Source organism: Ictidomys tridecemlineatus, unplaced genomic scaffold, assembly GCF_052094955.1.
Source record: "Ictidomys tridecemlineatus isolate mIctTri1 unplaced genomic scaffold, mIctTri1.hap1 Scaffold_50, whole genome shotgun sequence".
Classification (NCBI taxonomy): Eukaryota; Metazoa; Chordata; class Mammalia; order Rodentia; family Sciuridae; genus Ictidomys; species Ictidomys tridecemlineatus.
In genome coordinates this window covers 22,843-43,677 of record NW_027523264.1, presented here as the reverse complement: position 1 = coordinate 43,677, position 20,835 = coordinate 22,843, and the positions used below count along the sequence as shown (strand labels likewise).

Below are 20,835 nucleotides of genomic sequence, written 5' to 3'. Positions count from 1 at the left end.
GATCAAAACGTCTTTGATTCTACTTAAAAGTAATATGATGGCTTTGAAGCATGGCCCACTAGCCTTTTCAATGGAACCATTCAACAGGAAGACTTCAGGGGCTGGGTTGTGGCTCAGCGGTAGAGCGCTCACCTAGCATGTGCAAGGACCTGGGTTTGATCCTCGGCACCACATAAAAATAAATAAAATAAAGGTATTGTGTCTATCCACAACACTTCCTCTTAGGAAAGGAGTTTGAGGGCTGGGGTTGTGGCTCAGTGGTAGACAGTTTGCTTAGTGTGTGTGAGTCACTGGGTTCAATTCCCAACATCACATAAAAAAAAAAAAACTAAATAAACAAAATAAAGGTATTGTGTCCATCTATAACTAAAAACATTAAAGAAAAAAGCATGAGGTTCCTGCACTGTGGGAGAGATGGAGACCTGATGGGCCACACAGGTTGCCCTTGTCCTATAAATTCTGAAAGAGTTGGGCAAAGTGGGCACAGGCCCTGCTGGTTACATGCTAGGTAGAGAGGGGTAGAGAAATTCCTGTGGTTGTTGAGGGACCCTCTAGCCCATTCAATAGTCTTATGAGAATGTGCCTTCACACATTTTGACCAGGAAACCACTATCCAGATTTCTCTGCCTCCATGGGAAACTAACTGTGTATGGGGTTCAATGTGCCCAACATCCAGAGAAGCCCTGATCACTGGACTTTGTGCACAGGAAACAAGTATGACTTCCAATGACTGAACCAGATCTGCTTCTAACTCAGGTCAGATCTGGCGCCAGTCACCCCTAAGGCAAGTGTGGCAAACAGGTTTCATCTCAACATCATTTCTGATTCATTGGTAAATTAGGTTGAAAAAAATACATAGGTCAACTATAGGCTCAATAAGAAGTATGCAGGAATCTACTGGCCATGTCTTTGTGGATACAGGAGGGAAGAGTGGCAGTGCATTGCTATGCATTTATCATTCTGTCCTAAAGAATGTAAGAATGTCACTGGCCAATCCTTAGAACTCTTGGGAGCCTTTTAACCCATTCTGGGATCCAATCCCATCTAGAATATGAAAGTGCTGAGGTACTGATTCAAGGTCACCACTCCCACCTCTAATGTTTCCTTCCCTGTGCTGTCTTAGGAGCCAGAGGCATAGAGCAGCAATTTTATGAGCACTAATTCCTTCCATGAGGATCACCAAGTTCTATGTCCTTCTAGGAACATTACCTCACAGAGAAATGGCCTGATTGGTCTAGAGTAGCACTGAATAATCCTCACACAGACACAAACTCCTTCTTTTAGAGGACCATTCCAACCACAAACAGCTACAGGGCACGGTAGCTGATTCGAACTCAGGACAGTTTCCCATTGAAGGGATTTCTCAATGACCATCTTGGTCAACAGAGTAACAGTTTGAGTCATGCAGAAGCCTGTAGTCAGAATTGGGTTCTGCCTGGAAAGCAAACAGAAAATAGGAAATGTTAGGAATATGCTTCCCAAGGGCCAGCACCCCTTCACTCTAGATTCAGAAAACCCCAGGTGCATTTCCAGAAACAGATGCCCAGAAGTGAACAGTGTGTTTAGGCATGAAGAGCCAGCACAGACAGAGGCTGCACGATAGCATGATTTCTCTGGATCTGGTGCTGTGGGTCCAGCCAACATCCATCTCAGTCTTTCACATGCTCAAGACCACTCACCTGTGATTTTCTCAGCAGCCCAGTACTTCTCTACGGTCTCAAGCACCCAGGCCTCGTCTCGATCCACAAGCAGATATGCACTTTGGAAGCTATGGCAGGAGTTTTCATCTTCGTAATAATTCCCACCCTGTCCATGTTCTTCCAACAAGGAGACGATGACATCTAAGGCTTTTTTAGCTGTTGTCCCTCTTTCTAAACCAAGCCTGAAGTCAGGAAACAAGAAGTGTTCCTCAGTCATTTCAACCCACATGATTACTGTCATAGCAACCAAAGACCAAGACAAGGCCCAGGCCTGAAGCACTCCAATGCATGTATGATGTTCAATTTGCAGACCAACATGCAAACCAATCAACGATACTTTCAACTCAAAATACCTCTATCACACATTAAATTACAAATGAAAAAATTATCCCCCTTTTGCAGAGACAGAATCAGGAACCAGCAGCTTTTTCCCCTAGAAAGGAAGGTCAGCCCCCTCTTTCTCTGTGCTGACTCCGTCTCCCATGAATCTGTCTGGCTCAGCTCTAGCCCTCAGCAAGCCCTGTGCTTCCTCCTGACTCCTACCTAGACAAAAGGAAATCTCTGCCCAGCCCAGCTTTGCTCGCCATCATTCTACACAGGTGTTTTGGTTATTGCTACATATTGTGTCCCTTCAAACTTCATATGATGAAACCCTATCACCCAATATAATGACACTAGGCAAGGGGGCCTTTGGGAAATGACTAATAATAGAGGAACCTTATGATGGGATTAGTTTTTGTATGAAGGAGGCCTCGAGAGCTGCCTTGCCCCATCTACCATGTGAGGACACAGCAAGAAGGCACCACCTGTGAGTCAGATATGCGTTCACACCAGACACCAAACGTTGGCACCTTGACCTTGGACTTCCCAGCTCCCAAAGTATGAGCAATAAGTTTCTGTTGTTTATCAGCATCCTATTTATAGTTATCTCAGTCTGGATAGTCTAAGACAATTAGTAATAACAATATTTAATTACCAATCATTCTCCTCTGTGTTTATAATTTGCTCAGAGATCTCATTAGAAATGGTTTTCTAGGAGGACATGATCCATTTTTTTTCTACGTATTTCCCTCCTACCTATTAGCCTACAGCAATTGGTGTGGCTTATAGCTTCAGTTATCAAAATAACACACCTTCCTTCTGAAGTGAGACATCCATCCTGGCCCTTCCAATTAATAAACCTTTTAAAGAGAGTACAGATATTGCCCTCTGTGTGACCATAGGCAGTTTACATAATACATTTGAACTTCAGTTTTATGACATCCATGAAATTAGTTCCTCTATCATTGGGTTACAATGGATATGAGTTTCATGAGATAATGAACATGAAAATATATGGCCTGGGGCTGGGGATATGTCTCAGTGGTAGAGCATTTTCCTGGCGTGCATGAGGCCCTGGGGTCCAATCCCCAACACTGCAAAAGGAAAAAAAGAATGGCATAGTGCCTAGGACCAAATAAATGATGAGTAGATTTCAGGGGGCAGAACACTGTGGCAGAGAAATCTGCAATTTAGAAATAAAGAACTAACTTCTCACTCTGGTTTAACTACTCACAAGCAGTATGATCTTAAGTAATGTCTTCTTTTCAAACCTCTATTTTCTTATTGGTAAAGTGAAAACATTTCTACCCCCCTCCTCAGGCTGGTATGAAAGAAGATGGTACATCATACGTATTCAGTTCATTTATTCATCTGATCATTCAAATTGTAAGTCTATTGGCAAAAATTCAAGAGTCTTAGAGCAAAGCTACTGAGATGGTGGTACAAGCCTGTTCTTGGTGAATTTTCAACACAAGAAGCAGTAGCTATTAAAATTCACCCAATTCAGTACTTTCTAAAGGAGCATTCCACTGTGCTGTCATGGAGAAGAAAAGATAATGTAGCCACAAGCTATGGACTTATTCTGTAACAGGCTTATTTTCATAGTCGATTTATTACGCACCGATTCATTTGAAATTTCTCATTCTAAGCTCATTTAAGAAGGCTTGGTTACAAAGCTCTGATCTACAAAGCTGAACCCCAATGCCTTAGGAGAGTGATACAAAATTTTAAAAATAATCCTGATCCTTTTGTGGTTCACAAGCATGGGGATTGGTTTTGCCCACTGTTGTCTGGGAGACACCTCCCTCAAACCTTGTTACCACATTGGCACATTACCCACCTGACATGAAAAGAAAAAAAAGAGCAAGCTTATTGAAAGATAGATGAAATTAAGTAGACTTTTCCTTGGTCGAGGTTGTCTTCTCCAAAAAGGAGCAGCAAGAGTGAGAGCTCATTTTATCTTGAGGATCTGGAGCAAACCAGTGTTCTGTGAGACCTGCATCCAGAACTGCACCTGGAAGGCCTCCTTCCTCCTTCCTAGGGTCCCTGGTGGGCCCTGGTTACAACGCCTCCTATACCCACTCCAGCAGATTCTGCTCCCAGAGCCTTTGCAGGGCCCCAACTGACAGACGCAAATCTATGTAGGGACAGGTGAACACGTAGCCGTGCTCAGTAGCCCCATCTTTGGAGGCTGGGATCTCTCTAATGTTTTCTGGATATTCAGCCTGTTTAACTTCCACTGAAACCCACAATGTGTGCACTTGCCTCCGCCCTGACTTGGATGCCCTACATGCACAGCAGGACCTCAGCACCCTGCTACAGACATAATTGTGGTTTCACTCTTCTCCTCCTCAGACCAGGACCATGGGTAGCACCGTGAACCCACATGACCATCTCCAGCCTGGTCTCCCAACCACAGAATGAAGACAGGACCACCAGCTCCTTAGTTCAAGGCTGCGAAGAACATCAGGGTTCTGTACTCTCCTCTGAGACTGAGAGATGCAGGAGAATCCCATGTCACTGAGTGTGGAGGAAATGCCACCGATACCAGGCCTGTGGTAATCCTGGGACACACCCAGTATCCAGAGGCCTATTTTAATGCTGTTTTCAACTGCCTTGCCTCCTAGATGAAGTAGATTCATGTGGTTCCAAATAAGAACAGCACTTTTCTGGCCCCCGTGCCTCATTTCCCTCCCACCACCACACGTTAACCTGAGTAAGATCAAGATAGGGAAAGGGATAAAATTAAATGAGCTAAAGTTGTAGTCTCATTCTGAGATCTACTTTCAGTGTAACTCAGATCCTTCCAAACTTTATGCTTTGTCTAGGTTGTTCTGGGCCTGAGAGTTAACTGCTCCTAAATGCAATTCCTAGTTTTATGGGAAAATATTTATTTGGTGTTCACAGGCTTGTCGCAGGGATGTCAAGCTAGCCCCACCCAAACCTGAAAGATTTATACATCTCACATGTAGGAAGAGAATCACCTGCACTTTATTTACTTAAAGCCCCTGTAAGAACTCTGCATATCTTTTCAATATCTGTGGCTCTAGAGATAAGTGGGACCTTGTCCCTTTGTATGCCAAATAAGGTAAAACTAAGTTATAACTAGATTTACTGTGGGATATGTAATTGCTGCCCCTGGGAAACAAATGAAAATAGTCAACACCCCTCCCCTTAGCCTTAGAGGACTCTGCCAATTACCTTCCTTCTTCCCATAATCAACAAGTTTGTAAGTCCCCTTGGGGTAACAGCTGTTATGGCTTAGATATGACGTGTGCCCCCAAAAGCTCTTGTGAGACAATGCAAGAAAGTTTAGAGGTGAAATGATTGGGTTACACGAGCCTTCAGTGCATCAATGCTCTGATATGGATTAACTGGGTGGTAACTATAGGCCGAAAGGGTGTGGCTGGAGAAGGTGGGTCACCAGGGGTGTGCCTTTGGAGTTTATATTCTGTCCCTGGAAAATGGAGCTTTTCTCTGCTTCTGGTGCCCAGGTCCTGAGCTGCTTCCCCCATCACACCTTTCTCCATGATGCTCTACTTCACCTGGGCCCAGGGCAATGGAGTTGGCCATTTATGCACTAAGACCTCTGAAACCATGAGCCAAATAAACTTTTATGTCTCTAGTTGTTCTTGTCCGAACTTTTGGTGACAGCAGCTAAAAATCTGACTAAAACAATAGCCTTCTGGACACTAAAAAATTCCCAGCCTTCAACCAGAGGCCTGGATGTAGGAAGGTAAGGCTGTGAACTGATCTTATACGTCACCCCGCCCCCAAAATTTGTATGTTGAAGCCCAACCCCCAATGTGATGGTACTTAGAGGTGCCTTTGGAAGGTGATTAGGTCATGAGGATGGAGCCTTTGTGATGATATTAGGGTCTTTATGAAAGAGACACCAGATCTTGTCCTCTTTCTGCTGTCTGTCATGTAAGGGCACAAAGAACAGGCAGTATCTGCAAACCAGAAAGTGGGTGCTCACCAGACACTGGATCTGCTGGCACCCTGATCTTGAACTTCCCAACCTCCAGAAGAGAAATAAACATGTGTTGTTTAATCTCTCTAGTCTATGACACCTTTATCATAGCAGCCCAAATCAACTAAGAAAGGTCACAAGTGGATGTTAAGTGCCGCATTGGTTTGGGAATTTAAAACTGATAGAAACGCATGGTTTTGGACTGCACTTCTGCACTAGGCTCCAAAGACCAGACCAGACCAAACCAAAGGGAATAGTGCAGGCCAAATGCCCCACAATTAAACTAAAAGCTTTGCTAGGTGCAGTGGCACACGTCTATAATCCCAGCAGTTCCAGAGGCTGAGGCAAGAGATTCACAAATTCAAAGCCAGCCTCGGTAATTTAACTACACTGATTGTTTACTACTGATGCTTTGGCACTTCCATCTGAGTGAGTCAGATTAAAAAGCAGCCTTAATAATCACTAAGTGATACTGGAAAAAAAAATGACTTGCTCCATCATACACTTCACTTCCACAAACCCGCAGCCCCCTCTACCAATCTGGATTTGCACTTGAGTCTGTTCAAGTTCTTCTGTACAGTGAAAGGCCAATTCAAGACCCTCTATGCTCTTGGCCAAATCTTCTGTCTATAAATGCTTAACACCTCATACTGGCTCCAGAAAATTCATTTCCAAAGGAGTAACAAATACTAAATGGCCTATTTAGAAAGTTCCATAAAATCTGAAACAGAAGGGGGAGAGTCCGGACTGACAGATTCAGGGTTGCAGGCCATCAGGTAGGAAAATGCCGTTTCCGCCAAGGCCCCCCTCTACCTACCTGAGACAGGCGGGCCGCCACTCACCTGCTGTTTCCCCTGATTGGAAATGATGGCGACCTTGGTGACGACCACCCAACCTAACTTGTGGATGCTGCCTTTGCAGCCGCTCCTCACATGCAGCTTAGGGACCGTGGAGGTGCCCGGGGCACACAATGGCAGAGGTCACCCTGGTGTTTCCCTCGAGAAAGTGCCTTCCATGTCAGCCATCTCTCCTGGAACTCAACCCCCTCTGAAGAACGGAATGACTTCTTAGCTATGTAGGGGGCCTGGTTTTAAAAGAAATTGCCGAGTGTGCTCTTGTCCCCTGCCGGACATTGGCACTCTGCATGTTTAAATATTTGCTTGGATGCATTTCTCCTGGAGCCCTTGTTCTTAGCACAACTAAGAGGTGCTCAGAACATGCTCAGGGCCTCACTTTCCTGGAGGATGGTCCAGACTCTGGAGCCAGACCGGTTATAAATTGTGTGATGTTGGGAAAGACACTCCATACCATCCATGTTCCTCATTTCCTCATCTGTAAAATGGGATAATACAGGGGCCTCACAGAATATTTATAGGTATCAAATGGTTTTATACATGTGAACTATTTAGAAAAATGTCTGTCAAATACACATCCCTAGTTCTAAGTTGTTTCATTTTCATTTGAAAGAATTATTATGGCCAGCTGAAGGTATGGAGAGCAGAGTGGTAGAATAAAATGTCATTTGGTGCATAATAGCAGCTAAGATGAAAAGGAAAAAATCCTGGTCTGCCTGTATGCAAGGGCAATCCTGATGTCTGCCTGACCAGTTTAATCAAATATGATTTTTCACCTCCCTGTTCTGTATCCTAAATCCCAGGGGTTCCTTCCTTCTTTCCCCATGGCCAACACTCTCAGACAAATGACAGTGCTAACGGGCATAGCCTTCCTGGCTCCCTCCACTAGTTGATGAATCTTCTGGAAACCAGTCCCACCACCCTCGAGTATGCAATAGTTCTGGTGAAAAGTAACAAGAACCCAGTAAAACTACTGGAACCAGGAACGGTGACGTGAATAAGAAAGAACACAGATCCAGGAGCAATGGCACATGCCTATGATCCTAATCCTAGCAACTTGGGAGGCTGAGACTGGAGGATGATGAGTTCAAAGCCAGTCTCAGCAATGGCAAGGCACTAAGGAACTCAGTGAGACCCTGTCTCTAAATAAAATACGAAATAGTTCAGGGTGTGGCTCAGTGGTGGAGGGCCTCTGAGTTCAACCCCAGTACCCCCAAAAACTAAATAAAAGAAAGAAAAAAACACTGAGAGAAAACTGACAAGACTAGACAATTGACATGTAAACAGTAAGAAAGAGAAAGGGGTCCAAAGAGAGAATCAGGTTCTGAGCTTGCGGTGACCATGTTTAATCTGTGGATGACATGTCTACACTCAAGGCTACTTGATGAATACTAAACTCAGAGCCACAAAGCAAGACTGCTCTCTTGGCTCCAGAGCCCGTAACCATCTGCCTGCTGGGCGTTTCCACTGAGAGTCTCACAGCAATATGCACTCAACAGACCCAAGCCACCCTTGTCTCCTGGCATGGCCACTCTTCTAATGCCCTGACTGGCCACTCACTTGGCTGCTTAAGGCACAAACCTGGACACCATCTTTGTCCCCTCCATCCTCCTCCCCACCTCTGTCCAACTGAGAATCACCACTGCTACCAGCCCAAGGCCACGTATGCACCTCCAACCTTGCTGCCAACCATCTGCCCAGAGCCATAGCTCAGTGCTGAACTGCCAAGGCCAAGATGCTCCGGCCTCTACCTGGCCTTGGCTCTGTTTAGGTAGAAGGCTGCTGAGGACAAAGATGCGGTAAAGTGAACAGCTTGCTGAAAATGGCTTCTCAGCATAAGAAGCAACACTTGTGACCGACTTCAGAAGCTCCCTTCTCACACCCAGGTGAATTCTCCAGAGTCTTGTCTCACTTCTCTCCTCCCAGAGCCCACACACTGCTCTTTCTTCCATGCCTCAGAATGCACATTCCCTACCCCATGGCATTTGCACATACTTCTTGGAACATGGCCTTCAGACAACTGAACTCTGTCTAACTAATGTTAAATGAACCTTCAGGTCACAACTTCACATCACTTCCATAGTGATTCCTTTACACAGTCCAGTTTAGGTTCCAGCCCAGTGTTTTCTTAAAGTATTCTGTTTCTTTTTCTTATCATAGTTCATCATAATTTATTGAAATGCCTTTTACTCATTGGATATCTCAGTAGACGAGTGTGTTTGTTTTGAGAGCTAAATTTCCAAGTTGAATTTCCAGTGCATGGCCAGACCACAAGGCCTAGGAGAGGAGAGGATTGAAGAGGGACTGATGTAAATGTGCAATGTTGCAGGGCCATGAGGTGGTGGAGGGGAGAGGGTGAGGCAGAGGGAGTCCAGGGAGAGGGCTTTGAGAAATCCTGCATCTTATCTAGCCCAGGAGGGAAGACAGGGAAGGTGGGGGGTGGGGGAAAAATAAACAAGAAGATTCAGAAAAGTAACCAAAGAAGAAGCAAGTTTTAAGAGAGGCTGGAAATAACAATGGTTTGTGCTCACTATTATATCCCCGATCTCCAGAAAGAAGCCTAACACAGAGCAGATCCTAAATGAATATTCATCAAATTAATAGCAAGGGTTAAAGTCTTCTGGAAACTACCAACAGAAAATGCATAAATTCAATATGACACATTCCTGCTAACTAAACAGTCATGATGAAATAGCTAGTGAATATAAGTGAATATAGCCCAGCTTTCCACATTGTAAAAACAAACAGTGTTTTTTCTTTCTTTTTTTTCTCCCATTCGTCCTAGGAATTGAACTGGGGGGCAGAGGGTTGGGGAGTGGCAAGAGGGCTCCACCCCTGAGCAACATCTCTCTGACATACATTTATTTATTTATTTATTTACTTGCTTTTTTGTTTATATTTTTTAAGAGAGAGTGAGAGAGGAGAGAGAGAGAGAATGTTTAATATTTATTTTTTTTAGTTCTCGGCGGACACAACATCTTTGTTTGTATGTGGTGCTGAGGATCGAACCCGGGCCACACGCATACCAGGCGAGCCCGCTACCACTTGAGCCACATCCCCAGCCCTTGTTTATTTTTGTTTTGAGACAGAATATTACTAAATGCTGAGGCTGGCTTTGAACTTGTGATCCTCCTGCCTTAGCCTCCTGACCCACTGGGATCATAGGCATGTCAGGTAAACATTTTGCTTTTTAATAAGCTATGTTGCTATAGAGGTGGAAAAATGAAAAGGAAAACAATTGAACTAGGTAAAGTGATGTGTTTATTCTACAACTGAAGTTTTTTGTATCCCACTCCTAGTGTTTCACTGCAAAACAAGATTTACAGCTGAATATGAATACACTTCTACTTTCTCTCAAATTAAGAAATAACATAAATATACAGAAGGACTCAATTTTGTTAATGTATTGCTCCATTGCAACTGAGAATATGGCTGAAAAAACATGTCACTGATACCTCTGAAGTCACTTGTTCCTGTGTATCCAAGGGCACACATAGATAAGTTAATTGTCTTTTCTTTGCATAACAAATGGCTATTTTCCTTTTCACCTGATCCCAACAGCTGGATCCTCCCCTGGAGCCTAGAGCTCTGCCAATGGTAGTTCCTTCACTTGTCAAACTCTTCATTCAAAGAAGAATTGATGCAGGTCAATCGATTCTCGGCAAGTCATATTCCATCAGGCAATAAAGGTCGGACAGTAAGCTTGTGTGTCTCCAGCATAGCTCCTGAGCCGAAGGCTTCTCCACTTGCACATTTTGGAAAACTTGACCTTTTTTATCCCTCTTAGTGAAAAAGGGTTCTTTTCTCCTCTCAAAATCAAACCACCCAAATCCCCCAAACTCTTGGCACAATAATGTGCCCATTTATTCTTTCATCAAATTTATTTCTCTTTTTTAAGTTTCACTTTGAGACAGGGTCTCACTGAGTTGCCCAGGCTGGACTCCAGCTTCAATCCTCATGCCTCAGGCTCCCAAGAACCGGGGATGACAGGTGTGTGTGTGTGCCCATGTGCCTGTGAATGCTGATAAGTGAACACGGTGACAGCTGATAGATGTGATGGAAAACCAGTGAGAAGAAACTTCTGCGGTCCTGCCAGGGTCGTGAATCTAGAGAGCAGTACAGTGTCCAGAAGGGGCCTGTGAGAGAGGACAGCCCAGTACTGTGGGGTGAATGGAAAGCTGCAGAGGTTCCTCAGTGAGAAGACTTGATCCAGATCTGCCTGTGGTCAGTCAGGGCAGAGACAGAAAGTCCCACTCAGGATGCACAGGGCGACAGTCTACCTCCACAGTGGAGTCCTGACCTGAGCCCAAGTCCTGCCCCAGACCCTGCTGTCCATGGGGTCTCTGCACCATATCCCCATGGGCCTGGGATTGCACGTCAGTGAACAGAACCCCAGAGGAACAGAGGATCAGAACATCAATGGCAGGTGAGGAAATGGGCACTTTCCCCGTGGCCCATCTTCCTCCCCAGAGCAGTCCTGACTCTCCTGCTGAAGCCAACTCATGCCTAGGTGTCTCGCAAGGGCACCAGACAGGGCCATGCGAGTCAGAATCCCTGCCACCAACACAGGGGAGGACATTTTCTCTTGTGGCTTTGAGGCTTTTAATAACCCATGGTTTGTAAATATCATGATTTTAAGATTCCCTGTGTCCTCGCCAGTCCTGTTGGCCAAGATAGTGTTCCTATCACTGTGCGGTATTGGTCACTGTCCCCCGTGAGCCTGCAGGTTTTGAGTATTTCTCCAGTGACTCCTCAGCATTACTGCCTGCTCTCCATCCCTGAAAACAAGACCCACGTTCCAGAGCCTCTCGAGGGCATGCAGGCCTGCGATTGACCACCTTGTTGACTGACCAGGCTCTTTCTCTGATGACCCTGCCCAGATTGACATGTTTTGATGGCTCTCCTCCCTTTCCTTGCCCTGTCCTGTGTTTTATTGCTTTCACTGCTTCATGCATGTGACCACTCCGTGTGCTCAAATCCCAAAGAACAGAGACACCTTTGGACTCCCTACAGCGCCTGTCACAGCACTGAGAGTGGAGATCTGAGCCATATTCATTGTGGCTGATTGACTTGAACTTCACCCCAGGTGGGGAAAAGGAGCATGCAGCCAGTTACCAGCTGGATGCTGAATTTAGTGAAAAAGTCTTGAAACAATACACAGAAGTGAACTCACATCCCTAAATATTTGTCCCAGGATTTGCAAAATTATTTGTTTACAGTCTCGGCTGTAGTAAATTAAAATCCGTATGCAGTGAATACGGGTATATTTACCCATTAAACTGCAGCCCACACCTCACCCTGCAAGGCACTTTGAGCTTTGTGACTTCAGTGGGAGGAACTAGAGTTAAATGTGACTGGACTCTCCCTTGGCAGACTGACTTGTCCTCCCAGGCTGTGGGCTCCATGAGGACAGTACCTGTTCACTGGGGTCCTTGGATGCAATTGGTTGATGAAGCAGTTCATGAATCTTCTATATATGTGAGAAACAATGACTTCACCATGGGGTCACACTGAGGAGGTCATAATAAAGAATAGCTAACATGCAGCCTAGGTGCCAAGTTCCCTGCTCAGAATTTTATAGTCACCACATAATTCTGTCCCCCTTAGGAGCCTGTGAGGGGGACGCCATCATCCTTATTTGGGAGATGAAGTGAACTGGCCAGCTGAGGACACAGAGTCAGTAACTGTGAACATGCCACGTGAACCCGGCTGGAGCTGAGGCTACAAAGGGAGGACCAGGGAGGAGCTAGAGGTTTCAGAAGGTCAGACATGATTAACAGAACAGGTTAACAAAGAGGAACCAAAGAAAAGGTCTGGCAGGAGGGAGAGAGAGGTGAAATTAGGAATTTGGGGTTCTATGTTCCAAGGGAAAATCCATCTAGGGAATTTGAGTGTGTGGAACCCAGTGTGAGAGGCAGAAGGAGAGTCTGCAGAGGAAGACTTTAGGAGTGTGAACTCTGGAACTACTTCTCAGAGATCCATGCTGGGGCCTATGAGCAAAGGAAAGATAAACAGACAAGAAAATAAAAACAAGAAGCAGCGTGCATTCATATGTGCATGTACATGTGTGTGCACAAAACACACACACACACACACACAGACACAAAGACACACACACACCATTCATTCCCTGAGGGCTTGTGTCACATACTTATGTTTCAGTATGAATCTTAATCAAGTTCGATTTTCCTCTGACAGTTACTTTTCCCTGTTTCCTTGTTCTAGTTTAAGACTCAGTCTTCTTTTATAAAAAAACCATATTCATACCAACATGAAAGTTCTTGTTTTCCATATAGAAGGAAAATTAGAAAACAATAGAATTGTAAGAAACAGTTTCATTGTTAGGACTGATAAATCGTACACTACCCATCAGGCCATCTACGGAGTAGCAGAATATCACAGAGAAGTAGATCATTTGCATTTGAATATATAAGCAGCAGATCCTGTAAAAAAAAGATTCTATTTAGCAGGGATGCATGACCCTGGTATTTTGCGGGGCCAAATTGGTCTTTAACCGGCATTGCAAGCTTAGGCTTCTGTTCTAGGTAACTCACTTGCTGGGAAAATAACATTGTCTACAGAGTCAAGGCTATTTAATAAATAACAGTAGAGGAGGATTTTTCATACTTGGACTTAATGTCTTTGGGCAAATTATCTTCACCTGTGACTCACTTTCCTCATTCAGAAATGGGAATAATAAAGAGTTTGCTTCCAGGACTGTGGGGTCAGTAAGTATGCGCCTCTGCTTTCAAGAGCAGACCTGAGGAGGTGCCAAGTGGATCTTATGCTGCTGCTTCTATTATCCACGGGACATTTGGCTACTCACCCTGGTCACAAATTTCCTATGGACAAATCAGCACTCATGATAAGACTGATGCACAGCTGCTTCTGCCACACAAAATACGACAGAGTGCTTCAGGAAATTTTATTACCAAAGACGTTTCTTTGGTTTGCGGTGTGGGAATGCAAGTTCTGGAGAAAGTGACTGCACAAGAACTTCGCTCCCATCTCTCTTTGCCCTCTTTCTTCTTGTGAATCATGACTCCTCAAGCCCATGACCCCACACCCAATCCTCACCAAGGACAGAAAATGTGAACATAGATGGTAATAGAAACTCACCAATCTCACTGTTCAACAGGCAATTTGTCTATAATAACAAGTCTCAACTGTTCAAAAATACAGTTAAAATTAAGCATAATTTTCTTTATCGCTAGTATTAGTCAATTGAAGTTTCATTTCTTTTTTTTCCCTAAATACACACTCGTAATAGTAGGCTTTATCTCTCCTGCTAGCTGACTTAAATAATTTCAGTTTCATTTAGTATTTAGAGGTTAAGTGAGTACAAAGACACTAATACTAAAGGGACAGAGGAAACCACCTGCAGCTCCCTGCAGCAGCCAGCAAGCCCTTCCACAGGGAGGGGAAGGCACGGGCACCTCAGGAGCCCAAGGGGCACTGCTCCTATGTGTCACTCACAGCAGGGCACAAGAGCGTCCCAGGCAAGCAAGAATCCCCTAGGAGGCAGTCTGAGCCCTGTGTGAAAACCCCTGATTCAACCCAGCTGCAGGGCGCCTGGCTTATGCTTCACTTGTTACACTTAAATCTTTGCTGCAATAAGGAGATGAAATATTTTGTTTCTCTTTGGTGAAAGGAATAGCAGTTAAAATAACATCTTGGGTGTCTGTGTGAAAGCCTCATGTTTGCAAACACAGCTGAAATGGTACATGTATCTCATTTAGATAGATGCTAGTGGACATACTAGTAAAATAATTATTATTAAAATTCCATCTACCCCTTCATTTTGTCATTATTATTTAAACTGTCAAAGCTGTCTATGTAATGTCTGGATTAAGATACCAATCTGTACCAGCTCTTATTTCATAAGACTCTTCGCTCTGTAGAAATCTGTGTCAACTTAAGTGAACAAATGACAATTTTCTTATGGATCAAGAAAATGTACATCTGCTTAAATTTACCATCTATAATAGCTTTTTCAGACACATTTGTTCTCTAGAAACAAATTTGGCATTTGACTCTGATCTCCTGTGACCTCTGAGATGGTCTTAATTCTTCCTTTTGTTTAAGGTTCTCAGAAACACGAACTTAATTAGATCCAAGCACATGGTGATTGATTTCATTCATGCAGAACTTGCTCTATATTGTACTGTGCATAATGTTATATGGCACATTCACTTTTATTTTTGTGCATTTTTAATTGCTATATGTTTTGTATGAAAAGAGGTAATTTGAGCTGTTGAAGGAGCTATGGTGATATTATAAAATAGAACACCAGATAGTCACACCATCAAGGAATGTAATTTTTCACATTTTTAAACTCAAGAGTGTTCAACATTAAACTACTAAAGTTTTAGTACCATGTCCCAAGATCTACTCTATAGTATATACTTATTGATCTATTGACATCTATATCTATTATTATAATACTATGATATATAAATATATACATTGATATGGATATGATATCTACTGACATGCTTATCTATATAACATTCATCAGATATTCATTGTTTTAGACTCAATTATATCTTGTAACCCAATACATCTTGCTAATATATTTGGTCACGTCACATGTATTACAAAGTCCCTTTGTAAGATAACTTTTTCATAGGACACTCAGAAATACACAAAGATGGCTCTTGACCCACAAATCACAAAACAGGAACAACAATACTTAGACCTACTTGTGGAGCAGAGTATTCTTACTACGATGGTCTTCTGCATGTGTACAAGACTTCTTTGTATATTCCTGCAGCTAGGCGGGAAATAAAAACCCTTTGGATTGTTTAAGTAAATACCAAGCTGTTACACATTAGTTCAAGTAACTGTATGTGATAAATATGGATTCAGACATGTAATAAATCTATGAAGATGACTTCTCTGCGCTTACTTTGAAGAGAAATTCCCTAGCAGGGCAAGGATATCATTTCCTTGATGGCAGATGCGGTTTTAAGACTTGTCAAGGAGGAAGCATGTCTTGCTTAGGCACCTCTGCTCTTCTCCAGCTGAGGAATGCAAGCCAGGGTGCACTATTATTGTTAGACTACAAAGATGAGACCACCCCAGTGGCTCCTGTGAACACTGTCACAGCTGCTCCTCTTCTCTTTGAAATAGTTCAGGGTGATGCATGAAAATGGGGCTGCTTTTATCAGCCTCCCACTCAGGGTATGTTCAGCCCACTGAGGAAAATACTTGTGATACACTGCTGACAGAAAACAAAACACGGCCCACACTGCGGGCTACTGCCAATCAAGGCCTGCAGCTGTGATGGGGAGCATCCACTGACTCCACAGGCTTGCCGCAAGGACCTGTGCTTCACTTATCAGTGATCACAGATCTCCATTGTCCCTGAGCAAGGGGAGCCCCTAAAAACCCCTGGATCACCAATGCTGACATGCATACATAGATGGATGGATGGATAGACAGACAGATAGGCAGAGAGAAATACAGGATGAATGAATACATGTATATATTCCTTTCCACAAAGCACATCATTGCTCCCATTAGATTGAATCTAATTATTAGCAGAGGGGAAAAAGTTTGAGCTGCCAACTCCATATCACCCCATTGGAATAGCATCACTCAAGTCCAGACTCCTACTCTCTCTCCCCCAAGCTACCACGGTGGCCCACCTGCCTCTATGGCCCCTCCAGGGAGTTTCTACTGTGCCACTCACCCTTCCCCAGGGACTCCAGCCATGCGTGGCTTTCCCTGGTAACCCTTACCAAACAACTGCCCCAGCCTCCTGTGCCTGGTCTGCACACCCTTTCTCTCATGTACCTGCTTCTCATTGGTCTTCAAGGTTCAGTCGCTTTCTATGGTCAAATCTTTATTAAATGCTGTCATGGCATTAGTGAGTCTTCTTCCATTGCACTTACTAATGTGTCAATAAGAAATGATCAAATCTAATTTTCTATGTTAGCAATTCTATCACTGTTTATCATATCAATGAGCACAGGGTATTGAAGTTATGTGTCTCCCATCCCAAATTGCCAAAACATCATGACTTAGCACCTACTGTGAGCACCATGCCAAGCTCTGGGGGTGTGCTGAAGAGCAAAACTGCCTCAGTCCTGACCTGCTCTTGTAAATTTTTTGTGGTGCTGGGGATGGAACCCAGGGCTTTGTGCATGCTAGGAGAGTGCTCTCCACTGAGCTCTAACCTTGATCTCATGACCTTCCTACCTTGGCTCCCCAGGTAGCCAGAGTTACAGATGTGCTCTTTTGATGCTTATAGTTTAAAGAAAAAAATGACATTAAGTAAGTTTCAAATTACAAATATAACAGGTGTGGGATGAGGTCAGGGGAATGGGGTATGGAGGTTGAGGCTGGTGAGGTCAAAGCCAGGAGTGGGGGGGGGAAGAGCAAGGGTCAAGGGTCGGGGCCCACAGAAAGGGAGAAGAAAACCTATTTAGGGCAACAGCACCTGCATGGGCTTGGAGAAATACCCTTGAGCAAAGTGTGGAAGAAAGAACTGTGGAAAAGAGTAAATGCTGGTCTTCGTGAGCTTTTCAATGAAGTGTGAACCTGACTTTGAGGGTTCTAGAGAGCCAATGCTGTACACTGGCAGGTTCCCAGCGCTCAAAACGGTCTTCACAAATCATTGACACCGTAGATTTGCATCACAAATGAAAGGCACTGAGTAGAGAAGATGCTACTTTAATATTTTAAAGCATTAGGTAAGTGCCAGGTGCAGTGGTGCACACCTATGATCCCAGCGGCTCAGAAGGTTGAGGCAGGAGGATTGTGAGTTCAGGGCCAGCCTCAGCAACAGCCAAGCGCTTCTCAACTTGGTGAGACCTCTCTCTAAAAAAATACAACATAGGGCAGGGGGTGTGGCTCGGTGGTCCAGTGCCCCTGAGTTCAATCCCAGGTACACAAAAAATAAAAAAAGCCTTCGATGAAAACTTTAGTAAACTCAGAATTCCCATGTTCAGGTCCCTCTCATTATTTCAAAGTCATCTATTTGGGAAAACTTAGACCAAGTAACACAAGATTCACATTTCTACTCAATTATATTTTATAATCTATAAAACTATTCAATTATATTTTATAATCTATTATATTTTATAACTATTCAATTATATTTTATAATCTATAAAACTCCTCCAAAGTACACATTCATGAATAATGAATAATTTAGAAAGTCTAGAACAGATTTTTACATGTTGATATGTCTTTGTATGTACACATATAATATTTCATTTGAAATAATGCAACAGTGTAGGTTATCAAACTCAGACAAAAATATCAATCAACATATTTAACAGCAGCAATATATTAATGGGCCTGACTTAATATATATATTATTAAATATCTTTTAATGGAGCCTATGAATTTGTATATATCTTATTAAATATCTTATTAAGAAGCTCATTACTTTGAATATATCTTATTAAGTATCTTTCATTTCTCAGTTTCATTAATATTCAGCCTTATATTCTTAATATTTTCTTTCATTCAATTTCAAGTGTTTGAGTTAGATATTCCCTGCCTTGAGTCTGAGTGCTGACCAGCCCATAGGTGCCTTGCGACTCCAGACCGAGGCAGCCGAAAGCACAGAGGGAGATTCAGAAAGGAAATACATTCATTGCTCTTTTTTTCTTGATATGATGAATTTACTTACTGCCTTTTAAAAAGAGGCTAATTAGCTTTTTAAAAGCTGCTGGAAATAAATTATAAGAAATATACTAATAGATGATACATATTTAGGTTGGCAGGTCAATAATCTTCTCGGAGTTCAAACTGTCACTGTTGAACTGCAGGTTTCCACACACACTCTGGGTCACCTCCTCAGGTATGGAAAACTAGAAAGATATTCCCCCTGGCTTCACAGCAAAGCAAGCTAGACAAGTCACAAATTCAAGACTTTTGTGAATCTATCAGAGCGCTGTGGTCACAGGGCCACCATGAAGCCCCAAATCCAGGGAGAAAAACCCAACTGCAAAGAAGCCAGCACTTGTCCTTGGGGCAGAGACCACAGAGATCCTGAGGAGATGCAGACTGAGGAGGAAGAGCAGAGTGGAGCCCCTGGGGCCTCGGATCCTCCATCTGACCTTCTCCACTGACCCCGCGGGCTTCATCTATGTCTTCATTGGTTAAACAGCAACAGTGCTGGCTGGGAAGCTCTGGGAATGAGTTTCTTCCTCAGACCCACCCACACCCCATGGAAAAGCTTTAGGGGGAAGGAGGAAAGGGGAAGAAAACACTACTGCCCCAGGGAACCATCAAATAGGGGGCAGCCACAGCAAGGGAGTGGGCAGGACCCCAAGACCACCCACCCCCAAGAGCAAAGGGTACAATGTTGGCTTACTGGGAAAGAAAGGCCCCACCCTCTCCACCACCCCACTGAGGGGAGGTGTGAGGAAAGAAGTGTTTGAGAGCAGCTAGGAGACAGAGAAGGAGTAAAACCACCTGGAAATCCACCCCACGCCAAGCACAAGGTATCACCAGAGGGGGCAGCCGGCAACTATACCAAGCCTCATATCGCCATCCTCCCCCTTCCTACCCACACTGAAAGCCCACAGGAAAACATGAGGGGCTCACCTGCAGGTACAAGAATGACTTACTTCTACCTGGATTGTTTCCATAACACATTCTGCTTTCAACAAGCAATCATAAAAATCTAAAATGATAAAAATTATTGACAAAGAGGACCAAAGTTGACGAATGTATACTACCCATTTTTGAGGTGTACGATAAAGCTAGTGTGATCAAGACAGCCTGGCATTTGCTATAGACACACACAGAGACTGTAGAAACAGGTCAGCATTAACATAGGAAGCTAATGTTATATGAAGCTGCAAAGGGAGTCAATTGAATAAGGAGAAGTTTTTTCCACAAATGATGCTGAACAAATGATAACAACTGGATGTCCAGATGCAAAAAAAAGATGAACCTGGACCCATATCTCACCCTTCATACAAAAATAAGCTCAAAATGGATCACAAGCTTCAGTGTTGAACTATAAAGCACCTAGGAAGATCTTTTTTTGTGATTTTGAGTTAGGAAAACAGTTTTCAGACCCTACCAAAAAGTAGGATCCACAAAAGAAAAATAAATTGAAAACTTTTATCTGTATCAAAATTAACTTTCAGACACTGATACAAGAATAAAAAGTCAAACAAAAGACTGACAGAATATATTTCAGAATAAAGACTTATATTCAGAATACATGAAGAGCCCTCAAGCAATAATAAAAAACTATTTTTTTTTAAATAGGAAGAAGACTGAAACACACACTTCAGAAAAGATACAGGAGTGTCATAAAATGCTCAGTGCTACACAAATTAAGGACAGTGTCCCTCCCCTGAGTTCTGAGGAGGCTGACTCTTTGCTACACAGTGAGCTGAAGGTTTGGTTTTTCAGAGGCAGATTAGGTTTATTTTATACTTGATATCCAGAACAGTGCTTATTCATTCCAATGTTATATCTTTAAACATAAAAATGTTCAACATTATTAATTAATTAGGGAAATTTATAATTAGGAAAATTCAAATCAAAACTACCAGGAGATACCATAGACTCTCTGAACAGAATGAATCCTGAAAACAGCAAGGGTCTGGGCCACTACAGAACATGCACACAGTCACCTCTACCTGCACAATCACTTGTGAGGTCGGAGCTTCCTAACATGCACCTTTCAGGGCCCAACAATCCCCTCTTCCTGGTATTACTAACTGAAACTCGCAGCCACACACACACACACACACACACACACACGCACACGCACACATACAAATGTACATAAGTGTTAATAGTATCTTTATTTATAATCCTCCAAACTGGGAACAACCCAGATTTTCTTCTACTGGTGAATGGGCAAACAAACTAAGTATCCAGACAAAAGAAGGCCACTCTGCCATTAAAGGAAAAAATTCAGTGCCTCACACAACGTGGATGAATCTTAAATGCATTCTGTAAATGAAAGGACCCAGATTCAGAAGACTGCATATAAGACTGCATTTGT

General features: G+C 43.3%; 1 non-coding gene and 1 pseudogene across 1 annotated transcript; one reads left to right on the top strand and one right to left on the bottom strand.

Annotated features, from left to right (window-relative positions):
- LOC144373809 (secernin-1-like) overlaps positions 1-20,835 on the bottom strand; it is a 53,557-nt pseudogene that overhangs the window by 20,471 nt on the left and 12,251 nt on the right.
- LOC144373827 (small nucleolar RNA U13) lies at positions 3,764-3,867 on the top strand. Its single transcript, XR_013433374.1, has one exon. It is a non-coding gene; the product is annotated as a small nucleolar RNA U13 (small nucleolar RNA).